General features: G+C 41.7%; 1 protein-coding gene across 2 annotated transcripts in view; it reads right to left on the reverse strand.

Moving 5' to 3' along the window:
- Nucleotides 1–13,417, reverse strand: part of slc25a12 (solute carrier family 25 member 12) — a 75,276-nt gene that overhangs the window by 43,039 nt on the left and 18,820 nt on the right. The window lies entirely within an intron of this gene.

The following is a 13,417-nucleotide window of genomic DNA, read 5'->3' on the forward strand; positions in this document are numbered from 1 at the left end:
TAGTCATCTGGTGGACAAAGCTAAACTGCTTGTTCAGGACAAATTACTGCTGATTCCCAACTCTCAGTAATGGCAGTCTTCACAAAGCATTTTGTCTTTATTTCTATAAATCATGCATCAGTGTTCTGCACTTTAAAACAGTAAAACTGTACTGCCATCTGCTCATAATTTTAGGAAGGAATGATCAATACACAAAAACAATCTTTAAACGCTCCCAAATTTTTACATACATATATCTTACAAGATATATTCTAATATTTTAAATAGCTGTTTCCTTTATACTAATTTATTGCATCATTTAGCTTAATTTTACATTTTTACCTACAATAACAAATATTGAAAAATGAACACTGAATAAATAATTAACAGAAAATATTTGGGATGACAAATTTTAAAACTTAGCAGCAGTGAAATACTTACATATATGTGGATACAGATGCAAGAAGCATATATGATGCTAAACCCTCCACATGAAATCATACAGAAACAAACCACTGGAGGTCAACAATCAGAAATATAAGAAAAAAGATGCAGGAAATATTCAGCAGCTCAGGCTGTGTGATAGAAATAATTAGTTGTAAAATGTGAATTGTTTCACCCTCGACCGATTCTGCCTGACCATTTGGAATCATAATCAGCTTTTGTATAAGAAAATTCCACTCACAATTCACCATATCATAGCACCTGATGAACAACTTATCACTGCTAAAAGGAATACCCTGCACTAATTTCTTGTGTAAAAAAATGTTAAAATTACTGGAGGTAGCTAATTGAATGAATGTTGAATAAAAAGCAAAAATATTGCAATGAGAGAATTTTCAAACCATCAAGGAGCAATATTGTTCACTAATTGAAAATTAGTGCAATTAAATTAATAATATCTGCTTTAAAATAACAGAAACCAGCAAGTTAAATCCAGTACTTAAGATACTTTCTAGTGGACATAACCTCATGTGTATTTGTAGGAACAAAAAACTGCAGATGCTGGTTTAAATCGAAGGTAGACACAAAATGCTGGAGTAACTCAGCGGGTCAGGCAGCATCTCAGGAGAGAAGGAATGGGTGACATTTCGGGTCGAGACCCTTCTTCAGACTGATGTCAGGGGAGGGGGCGGGACAATCTTTGTCCCGCCCCCTCCCCTGACATCAGTCTGAAGAAGGGTCTCGACCCGAAACGTCACCCATTCCTTCTCTCCTGAGATGCTGCCTGACCCGCTGAGTTGCTCCAGCATTTTGTGTCTACCTTATGAGTATTTATTCTACTCTGCATTTATTCTTGTAATCAAAGCACAAAATAAGGCAGGGATTCTTTGATCTTTTTTAACAATGTAATTAGTCAACTTGCTTGGATTCATCCAAATGTGTTATTCTGCTGCCCATACTAATGATTTAACACTAAGACAAGTGAAGTGCATAATTTCTTCAAAATGGAAACTCTGTTCGGCAGTAAAATTGAAATTTCAGCCCGGGTGAAGGATACTGCCGTGTCCAAGCCCAAACTGCAGTTGGCTAAATATTTGGCCAATCCACATAACTCGCTACTGACCATGAGTAATTTAGAAAGTATTTGAGTGCAAAGTACAATTGGATCTCTTCAATCAAACTGAGTAAAGGAAGAGATACAAGAGACCGCAGGGTCTAGAGTCCAGAGCAAAAATATAAACTGCTGAAGAATTTCTGCATGCCAGTGATCATCAGTGGGAAATGGCCAGTGGAGATAATTGATCGGAACTGCAGGATTGTAAGGGAGATGGCTAGTTTAGAGAGGTGGTGGGTTGCCCAGCACCTGTGCTTTAAATGCCATGGCCACTTGGAGCTCCCGGTTGCTGGTCATTTCAATGCACTTCCCCACTTCTACACTGACCTGCCTACTCCTCCAATGCCGGGGCGAGGTCAAACACAAACTAGAGGAACTGAAAGAGTTAATGGCTATTAACTTTGCATGATGGGATGCTTGGCCATCGTCTGCAAACCTGTTTGTATGCTTGTGGAGCTTCTATATTGTTGTAAGTAAAGGAATGCTAATTGCTCATAGGATGTATCTGGTAGCTGAAACTTACCATCCCTGGAAACCACAGAAATAATAAAATGGTAGAATGAATGAACAGGATGAGCCTGAACTTTGGGTCCTGAATAGCTGATGTTTGCAAAATTGCACCAGGCAGGATATGACCATGTGATTCCTAAAGCTTGTTCGACTGTATATCCTGTTTTGCCTGGGGAGAATGTCTGGGAAAGACGATGGACAATGCTCTCGTTAAGATTAGGATGTGCTTAACTGTTGACTACTTGTGGGAATGTGTAAACAAGACCTTCTGTGGTATGATAAGGATCCTTACCTTCGACTAATGACTTATTGTGTGGAATATTTTATGACTTTAGGGTATCAAATATATTGTGTTCGATACCATTTGTGATTGATTTGAAGGAAATGTGTTAAACAATCTTGCTGCAAATTATGTATAAAAATGCTGCATCTTTGAGTGGAAGCAAGGAGAGTGCTGAGTATGGTCATACACCCTTAGCACTGACCCCCCCCCCCCCCCCACTCCCGTCTGACGATAATTAAAGCTTTGCTTGGTTTACCTTTAACTGTTTGTGTTGTTGTCTGTTTTAAGAACCGAACTTTAACATTGGCGTAGTCGGCAGGATCTCGCTGGGACAAACACAGATGATTAAGTGGCTGCAGAGTAACCGGGACCGGATGGGGAGAAAATTGAGCTCTATTCGGACCCCTTGAGACCGACCTCCCAAAGAAGCTCCCGGGAACACTGTGGTCCCTCGTCAGGAGGTTGACCTGGTTTCAGCCGAGATCCTTAGAAACAGACAACGAAGGTAAGACCTATTGTAAATTAAGATGGTGAATGGTTTTGCTACTGAGAAAGTAGTCAGCAATAGGGTAGAGAAAGCTCCAAAGGTTTATCGTAAATTAAGATGGTGAATATTTTTGCTACTGAGAAAGTAGTCGGCAATGGGGTAGAGAAAGCTCCAAAGGTTTATCGTAAATTAAGATGGTGAATGGTTTTGCTACTGAGAAAGTAGTCGGCAATGGGGTAGAGCAAACTCCAAAAGTTTGTCGTAAATTAAGAGATTTTTGCTACTGGGAAAGTAGTCGGCAAGTGGACAGACCAAACTCAAAAGGTTTGTTGTGTTAAGATGGGGAATAATTTGGATAAGAGTGACGGGGGAACGCCCGTGCAACACATGTGTTATAATAAAGATTCTAGAATATTAAGTTATAAGTTAACCAAACGTTTGGGTGACGAATCTGGGCCAGTTGAAGGAACATGGGATGTAGAAACTGTTAAAAGGGCAGAAATGTCAATTTGGGAAAAAGATGCAGGAAAGAAATGGAGAAAAAAAAATTAAAGAATGGAAGAGTGAGGCAGAAAAGAAGAGGGAGGAGATGTGAGAGAGGAGTTGGATGGATGTGAGAAGGGGATTACGTAGAGAAATAAGGATGGAACTATGAAAGAATGGAAGGTGCTCCAGATAGAGTGTCAGTGGGCAGAGAGAGAAAAAAAGAACTAAAAAAGATCGCGCTCAGAACATTGATAAAAAGAGCTCAGAACCAAAACAATTAGTAGTTAAGAAAAAACCTGGTACCAGTAAATCCTCCGGAGACCCTATGTCTGGCATGACAACCCTTTTTGCTAGTGAAGATGAGTAGGGTCCCACATGGAGGAGACCCCCTCCATATGCCCCACCAGTAGGTGCCAATGCCCTTGTTGAAATAGAGACACCATTATTGGCTCCCTTATACCCCAAAATTCCAACAGGGGGTGCCAGTGAAGAGGTAAGGGCACAAGAGCAAGAAGATGCAGGTGCGGGAACAGAATCCGAAGAAGAGGAGGATAGGAAAGACAGGGGAAAAGTGGAGGCAGCGATATCAAACCACCGGTTGCATACTTTTCGGTCAGGTTAGATGCAGTAGCTCGCGGATACCCCCCATGCACGCAGATCTTGCCTGGATTACACGCTTGTGTAGCTGCATTAATAAATGCGGGCCAAACCAAATACCTCACCCAGGCACGATTGGGAAGGTATGAGTTTACGCTTTTAAATAATCCTAACCTGACATTTATAATTAATCCATTAGTATTTTTGACACAGCCACCGGAGTATTGACGATTACAAAACCCCCTCTCAGCACAACAAACTGAACTCTTTGTGCTAACTTGTGCATGCATTCTAGTCAAGGACAAATGTATCAACATCTATATAGACTCCAGGTATGCATTCGGAGTAGCCCATGATTTTGGAGCGCTATGGCAACACCGAGGATTTCTCACTTCTGTGGGAATACCAATTAAGAATCCCTAATCGTCAGTAACCTCCTCAAGGCTCTTCTCCTGCCGAAACAATTGGCCATTATAAAATGTAACGCCCATACAGGGGGAGACGATCTCGTCTCCAAGAGAAATGCCTATGCAGATCAGGTAGCCAAGGATGCAGCCTATAGATCACATAACCTGGTACCCCCAGGACATACAGAACTAGTAAATGGAACGGTCTTGCCAGACATGAGGGAGGTTCAGGAATTACAGAGGGACACCTCTGCACATGAGAAACAACTCTGGAAACAAGAGGGATGCGCCATTGATTTCATTACGGGACTTTGGCTCACCCCTCTTGGACAAGTTTGTGTACCTGATGCATTCTTACCCACCCTTCTAACCTATATCCACTCCCTTACATATGCTGGAAAGGAGGGAATGATTAGGATGATGAAGGAAACGTGGTGGCATCCAAAAATTCGGCAGGGGGCCCTAAAGTGAGCCTCCGAATGCAGGATTTGCCAGAAATCCAACCCAGGCAAACCTATTAAAGTACCCTCTGGGGTGACACTGATGCCAGCACAACCGTTTGAATGTATTCAGATTGAATTTATTGAAATGCCACGGGCCCATTGCTATAAATATTGCTTAGTGATATTGGATTTGTTTAGTACATCGATTGAAGCTCTACCAACCACTAATAATACTGCTGAAACTACTGTGACATAATTGTTAAGAGAAATTATTCCGAGATTCGGGCTCCCTACTGTTATAAGTTCTGATAATGATCCACATTTTATTGCAACTGTTAACAAAGAATTATGTGCTTATTTTAACATCAGACAACAGTTTCACTGTGTACATCACCCCCAAGCTTCAGGTATGGTTGAAAGAGTCAATAGAGCCCTTAAGAATAAGATTACAAAGTTAATGGGAGAAATGGGGCAGACATGGATTAAGGTATTACCTTTAGCTTTGTTTGAAATGCGAGTAACTCCCCATAGTGTAACAAAGTTATCCCCTGCAGAGATTATCTATGGTAAACCCCTGAGAACGTCTTGGGGAGCTAGCAGACCATATGAAGGAACCCTAGATTTGCACGCACTGAATGATGAAATAATAACCTGTTCAACAACTAACTCGTATTCTGTCAGCATTACACTTACAAGTAAAAGAGTCCAAGAGGCTGCTGCCTGACGGAGACGCAGGAGAAAAGGTCTAGCTACTGATACGAAATTGGGATTAGAAAAAGTTAGGCGAACGCTGGAAAGGGCCGTACCAAGTACTACTCACCACACCAACCGCTGTTAAAGTCGAAAACAACCCTCGCTGGATACACCTGACCGATTGCAAGCATATTGGAAAATTGAAAGATAAAATATGAATGTTAATTCTTCTTGCTATTCTGGGACTGGCCCATAGGAGCTGGACTGGAGAGAAAAATGTATTTTTGTCCTTGAGTTACGAGTTTGCTTTCCACTGTAATATCAGTGCTAGGTGTGTACCCAAGTTCCCCATACCAGTGGGGAAGGGATACCTCTCTTACCCATTCCCTTTAATCTTACAGAGGTCCAAGCTGCTTACTGTTTTCATAACGTCATCCAGGGTAGTGGCTGTGTAGGTGGAGGCCAATATCGTACAGGTCCCGATAACACAAAGGTGTTTGGCCCTCTATCGAGAGTAGGAAACAAATCAATTTTTGCAGGATGGTATACACCACCATTTGGACCACGTTGGATGATAAATGAGGTTAGAGTGGGGAACATGCCACGATTTAAATTGGCCATTCACCCTCGGTGACTAGTCGATGCCATTTGCCATTGTCACATGGAGGGTAATGGGGTGTTTTTGGAAACAACAATTGCACCTCAAATTGGCGTACGTACCGACCGTTGAACGGTACTGGGACAAGTTGGAGGGGATGCTGCTACTTGGCGGATGTTGTCCCTCAAATGAAAGCCGTGCAGCATTTGGCTGAGATATACACTCCATTAAGGTCCAAACAAGGTATCTCAGTCTGAATGATTCTGGATGATTGCCTTTCCCTTATATGGCACAGCCCACATCTCACACAAACTGATTAACATGGCTTCTGCAATGGAAAAGTTGGCAAATGCCACTGCTGATGCATTTGCGGATACTCAGAAAGCCATCTCCTCTTTGACAGCTGAGGTAGTAGCTCACCGTACCGTGGCACTGCTGAACCATATGGCATTAGACTTCATTTTAGCAGCAAAAGGGAGGACCTGTGCAGTAGTAGGACAAGAGTGTTGTATCTACATCCCTGATAAATCCTCTAACATCACTGACCTAGCTGCCCACATTTCCCAAGAAGTAAATAAGATCAAGAAGGTCGGGGAAGAAATGCACCATTATAATGACAAGGGTGCTCTCTGTGGTGCATGGCCATTCAGTTTCTTTGAAACCTCTGGGGGTTGCTCATAAGGATGTGTCTCTCTGTGCTTCACGAGGACTTTAATGTTATCATGAGATGATAAAAGGAGGGAATGAAAGAATTAATGGTTATTAACTTTGCATGATGGGATGCTTGGCCATCGTCTGCAAACCTGTTTGTATGCTTGTGGAGCTTCTATATTGTTGTAAGTGAAGGAATGCTAATTGCTCATAAGGATGTGTCTGGTAGCTGAAACTTACCAACCCTAGAAACCACAGAAATAATAAAATGGTAGAATGAATGAACAGGACGAGTCTGAACTTTGGGTCCTGAATAGATGATGTTTGCAAAATTGCACCAGGCAGGATATGACCATGTGATTCCCAAAGCTTGTTCGACGGTATATCCTGTTTTGCCTGGGAAGTATGTCTGGGAAAGATGATGGACAATGCTCTCGTTAAGATTAGGATGTGGTTAACTGTTGACTACTTGTGGGAATGTGTAAACAAGACCTTCTGTGGTATAAGGATCCTTACCTTCGACTAATGACTTATTGTGAGGAATATTTTATGACTATAGTGAGTCAAATATATTGTGTTCGATACAGTTTGTGATTGATTTGAAGGAAATTCTTGCTGCATATTCTGTATAAAAATGCTTCGAAAATGCTGTATCTTTGAGTGGAAGCAAGGGGAGTGCTGAGTATGGTCATACACCCTTAGCATTGATCCCCCACTCCCATCTGACGATAATTAAAGCTTTGCTTGGTTTACCTTTAACTGTTTGTGTTGTTGTCTGTTTTAAGAACCGAACTTTAACAGAACACCACTTCATTCAGTCTACAATTAGATGGCATGAACATTTAATTCCCTAATTTCAGATAACCTGCTCCTCTTCTTCCTCCTGCTTATCTCCTCTATCTATCCCACATTCATTTCTATCCCACATCACCTCACCCAATTTCTTCACCAACCACTCCAGCTGCCCACCACCCACACAATCCCCCATTGGTTTCCTTTCCACAACACTGTTCCCCACTGCTCAACCACTTCCCTTATCTGGTACCAAAGTTCACTTTCCCGCCCCATCAGTTTTCATCATCTGCAGCCATTATCTATCCCAATCACCTTCCAGTCGCTGTCACTATCTCCCTTTCCCAAAGACTCTATCCATCGATCTACCTCTTCTCACTTGGAATCCCTCTCTCGCTCGCCAGCTCTTGCCTTATCACCCTCACCTCTTTATACCAGCCATTTCCCCTCCATTCTTTTGACCCGCAACGTTGACTGCACATTTCCCTCTACAGATGCTGCCTGACCTGCCGAGTTCTTCCAGCTGTTTGTTTTTTTGCTCAGGATGAATCTGCAACTTTTTAGCACACACCACAACTTCAGGATGCCCCAGGAAAACTTGTCAGTTTTCCCTTAATTAAAAAAAAACTATAATCTTATTGAGATGTTGAGAAAAATGTAACATGCCGATCCAGATGTGATGTTTTAATTAATTTATGAAGTACAGGTGTTACTGGTGAGCCAACAGTTAATACCATCCCTAATTGTCGCCAAATGGCTGTACGCGAGAATTTCCAGGACCTAGACTATCGAGAAGCTACACAGAAATATATTTCTAAGTCAGGATGATGTGCAATTTTGCAGCATGACATTTACTTACATCTGTAGTTCTTTCCCTTGCAGTGGTAGAGGTCAGAGGTTTAGGAGATGTCATTGAAACCAGTTTTTATTTAGAAATTGATTTTGACAATGGATAATTATTAACCAGAGCAATACTGTGGAACATGTCTGCACTTTGAATATTGTCATGCAATCTTGTGTGAACATGGATTGAGAAGTGGATATCACACAGAAAACTTTTATTCCAACTATCTGGATCATTTTCACTTTGAAAGGATATAACTAGTGGAGTAGGTAGAGTTTACAGCCATAACCAATTTGCTATTTATATTAATGACCTGGAAGAAGGAACAGAACATAAGGTATCCAAATTTGCCCATGACACAAAAATAGGTGGAGGGACAAGTAATGATGATAATATATTGCAATGGGATATAAATAGATTGAGTGAGTGGACGAAAACTTGGCAACAGAGTTTGGTGTGGCAAATGTCATGCAGTTCAGTCAGAGGAATCAAAGGGTGGATAATCTAAATGGAAAGTGGCTACCAATCAATGAAGTCAAGTGCAGCGATAGTTAGGTGTTCTTGTGGGCAGCACAGTGGCACAGCAAAAGTTGCTGCCTTACAGCACCCAAGACCCCGGTTCAATCCTGACTATGGGTGCTGTCTGTACAGAGTTTGTCCGTTCTCCCAGAGACCTGCGTGGGTTTTCTCCAGGAGCTCCGGTTTCCTTCCACACTCCAAAGACATACAGGTTTGTAGGCTAATTGGCTTGGTAAATATTTTGATTTGTTCCTTGTGCGTGTGTGTAGGATAATGTTCGTATGTGGGGATCACTGGTCGGCGTGGACATATTGGACCGAAGGTCTGTTTCCGCACTGCATCTCTAAACCCTAAAACTTGTCCATGAATTACAAACTTAACAGACAGATACAGTAACAGGTTAAGATGACAAATGGCTCGTTGACCTTTATTGCAACCTTTATTGCAAAAAGTTTAGAAATAGGTTAATTTTGTCACAATTGTATAGAAAGTTGTTGATGCCACGCCTGGAATATTGCATCGTTTTGGTCCACTTGTTCGAGAGAGGATATGAGAGTATTGAATGTTGCTCAAAACAAAGAGGATAACGCTATCCAGGTGGGATAGACAGTAGGGATCAATCTGGACCTAATGAACTTTTTTGGAGTTCATTAGAACAAGGGGCAATATTACTGGCACATATACGATTCTCTATAGCAGATGTTCAGATGCTTTCAATAGGGGGAGAAGTTTTGAATGAACCTCGTTTCAATACAAGGAAAAAAATCATTTAAAGACAGAAATCTCTTCTCATAAAGTGTTTCTTGGTGTATCTCTGGAATTTGCTCAGAATATCTAGGATAATTGTGGAATAATAATTAGCAATTATCCCAATGCCATAATTTAGATTGTGGAATTATCCATACATCTCAGAATTGTGGAAGCTAACTCATTAGATGCAATTGAAATGGATGTAGATACACCTTTTGAAAGATTGTGGGATTGGGGACCTTGGTGTTCAGGTATAAGGAGTAGTTAAGGCGTGGGGTTGATCAGCTGTGATCATATTAAATGGCAAGGCTGGCACATGTGTACTGGTAACCTACAACTGCTCCTATTTTCCTGTGTTCTTTAACATCACCCTGAAAATGCAGCCAGGACTTTTATCAGATGTATAAATTATAAGTCAATACAATACTCAGTTGGTATTTTATGAAAGCATAAACCTTGATTTTATGCTTAATTCCAATAAAGGGCTTGAATCCACAATCATCACATTTTGATGAAGGTTTTAGAGTTAAATCAGTACTTTGACAAAAAATTATCAAAGCTAAGTTATGATTTTTAAAAATAAAATCAATCTTTACATTGTAAACATTCTATTATCTTAAATAAACACAGATCTGTGTTCATTCTTTTATTAATTTTAAATAGGAAAGAAAATTAAGGCAATAGTTTTTCATTTTTATTCAGATTACTCCTCCCTTACACATCAGTAAACATACATACCAGAAAATTGTTTGATGTTTTAACTTCTTGGTCATTTCACTGGACTTCCTTTCTGTTGCAAAATATTTTATGGCCATAAAACCAGGAAACTACCAATTCCATTCATAATCTGCAACTTGACTGATGTAAAAATGCATCTCAGCATCCCTTAATTGAGGAAGCAGAAAATGATTTGGCCTACTTCTCCTGGTTGCTATCCAATATCCTAAGACGAAGACATGATTAGAGTCAGCTGCTATACTATCCCCACCTTCAAACAACTTAATAACCTTCATTATCACAGCTCCTACAAGAATAATAGATGCTGTGCAAAGCACCAGAGGTCACGCCAGCTTCAATGGGATTGCATTCAAGTAATGGCCCAATAAGCTGCAAAAAGATAAATAAACCAAAGTATAATTCTGGGGGAAAATATCAATTTTGTAAAATATATTTCAGGAATTTTTTGTTTACAGCAAGTTTACACTAAATTACCAAATTTATTTTCAATTCAAAAGTTAAATTAGATACTTGTACAGTCTTTCTTCATTATTAAAGTTCAGAGACATTTTGTTAAAACAAATATCTAATGCACAATGCCAACCTCTAAAACAGAATGCCAAAAATACACAGAAAATTAAATCTATTTTTTCCATGATGAAATGTTACACTGAATTTTAAGTTAAGTGCTGTGTTACTTTTCTATAACTACAACTCTATTTCAGGTCAATGTTGACCCCTAGGACCTTGATGATAATGTCTCAGGGCTCAATTGCAATATCATGATCAAGGGTAGGTGGTTACACTCTTTGTGAAACTAACCAGTGCCTGGCACTACTGCCTAAATGCAAAGTAGGTCCTGCTGAACATAGCCAAAGACTGCGAAGGAGTTGCAAATGGAATTGAACATTGTTCACCAATTACTTCCCTATCCCCAAGTACGACCCAAGATAGAACAAAGGCTGAAATAGTTAGGTTTTGAATAATAGCAGAGTAACTCTTGCAATGATATTGAGGCTGAGATGATTACATGGAAACATAGAAAGTAGGTGGAGTAGGGTATTTGACCCTTTAAGCCAGCACCAGCACCCCTTGCAAAGCTTGTCTCCGCTATGAAACCTGCAACCTGCCCCCTTGATCCTGCCCCCACTGCCCTTCTGAAGGATGTCATTGCAATAGCCGGTCCCAGCATCCTCTCTATTATCAACAGTTCTCTGGCCACTGGCACTGTTCCAACCTGTTTCAAGCACGCGGTGGTCCAGCCCCTACTGAAAAAACCTAACCTAGACCCCACCTTGCCTAGCAACTACAGACCCATTTCCAAACTGCCATTCCTGTCAAAAGTCCTTGAAAAGGCAATTCTAAACCAATTAGTGCCCTACCTACACCAAAACACCATCCTGCAAAGTTTCCAGTCAGGTTTCAGAGCCCACCACAGCACAGAGTCTGCCTTGTTGAAGGTACACAACGACCTGCTTCTCGCCATCGACACCGGCGACTGTGCAATCCTGCTCCTTCTCGATCTCAGCGCAGCGTTCGATACAGTGGACCACACCATCCTTATTGACCGTCTCCGGTACACGGTTGGCATTGATGGCACTGCCCTGAGCTGGTACATTTCCTACCTCAAAGATAGGAGTTTCGCCATCAACATAGGCAGTTATTGCTCTTCTCCAGCTAGCCTCTCCTGCGGAGTTCCACAAGGCTCCATCCTAGGCCCCATTCTCTTCTCTCTATACATGCTCCCCCTCGGCCAAATCATTCAAAGGCACGGCATTTCTTTCCACTGCTATGCCGATGACACTCAGCTTTACCTCCCCCTGAAACCCAACAACCAGTCAAATTTAAACAGCCTCTTACACTGCCTCGATGACATAAAATGTTGAATGGCACAGAATTTCCTCCAATTAAACGAGAGCAAGTCTGAGGTCATCCTATTCGGCCCCCCCGACTTCATCAAATCGATAACAGGCAGTCTTGGAAGCCTATCCTGCCTCGTCAAACCGCATGTCAAAAACCTTGGCGTGATATTTGACTCTGCATTAAAGTTTGACAAGCAAGTCAACGCTGTGGTAAAAGCCAGCTTCTTCCAACTTTGTACCATAGCTAAAATCAAACCTTCCCTCCAATTCGACGACACTGAAAAAATCATTCACGCTTTCATTTCCTCCCGCCTAGACTACTGCAACTCCCTATACACTGGGATCAGCCAATCATCCCTGTCCCGCCTGCAACTGGTCCAAAACGCCGCAGCGAGACTCCTGACGGGTACCCGTAAAAGGGACCACATCACGCCGATTCTGGCCTCTCTCCACTGGCTCCCTATACGGTACAGAATCAACTTCAAGCTACTCCTATTCACATATAAAGCCCTAAATGGACATTTCCCCCCCCCCTACATCAAAAATCTTCTAACCCACCTCTCTAACTCCAGGTCCCTCAGGTCGGCCGACTTGGGGCTACTCACTATCTCGCGGTCTAGGCTTAAGCTCAGGGGTGACCGCGCTTTTGCGGTTGCAGCTCCTAGACTGTGGAACAGCATCCCTCTCCCCATCAGAACTGCCCCCTCCATCGACTCCTTTAAGTCCAAGCTCAAAACCTATTTCTCCTCCCTAGCGTTTGAGGCCCATTGAGGAGGCGCTGTGAACTGTTTTGTATGTGCTGTTATGTTTGTGTGCTACTGTATGTTTCCTTTTTTCCTTAGTACCTAATCAGATGTACAGCACTTTGGTCAACGTGGGTTGTTTTTAAATGTGCTATACAAATAAAATTGACTTGACGACTTGATTTGATTCAATATGATCATGTCTGATCATCCAAAATCAGTGCCCCGTTCCTGCTTTCTCCCCATATCCCTTGATTCCGTCAGCCTTAAGAGCTATATCTAACTCTCCAATTATACATTAATGACCAACAAGAACTGCCGTCTTCCTTTCTGGAAGGTGCATCAATGGCTATCAAGTATTTCCCCTTAAAACCTATTGACCAGTTTTACCAGAGCACCTTGGTGCCACAATCATAGAACAAAGAATAGTACAGCACAGGGCCTTCATCCACAATGTCCATGCTGAACATGATGCCAGGGTAAACTAATCTCCTCTAC

This window comes from Rhinoraja longicauda, chromosome 8, assembly GCF_053455715.1.
Source record: "Rhinoraja longicauda isolate Sanriku21f chromosome 8, sRhiLon1.1, whole genome shotgun sequence".
Classification (NCBI taxonomy): domain Eukaryota; kingdom Metazoa; phylum Chordata; class Chondrichthyes; order Rajiformes; family Arhynchobatidae; genus Rhinoraja; species Rhinoraja longicauda.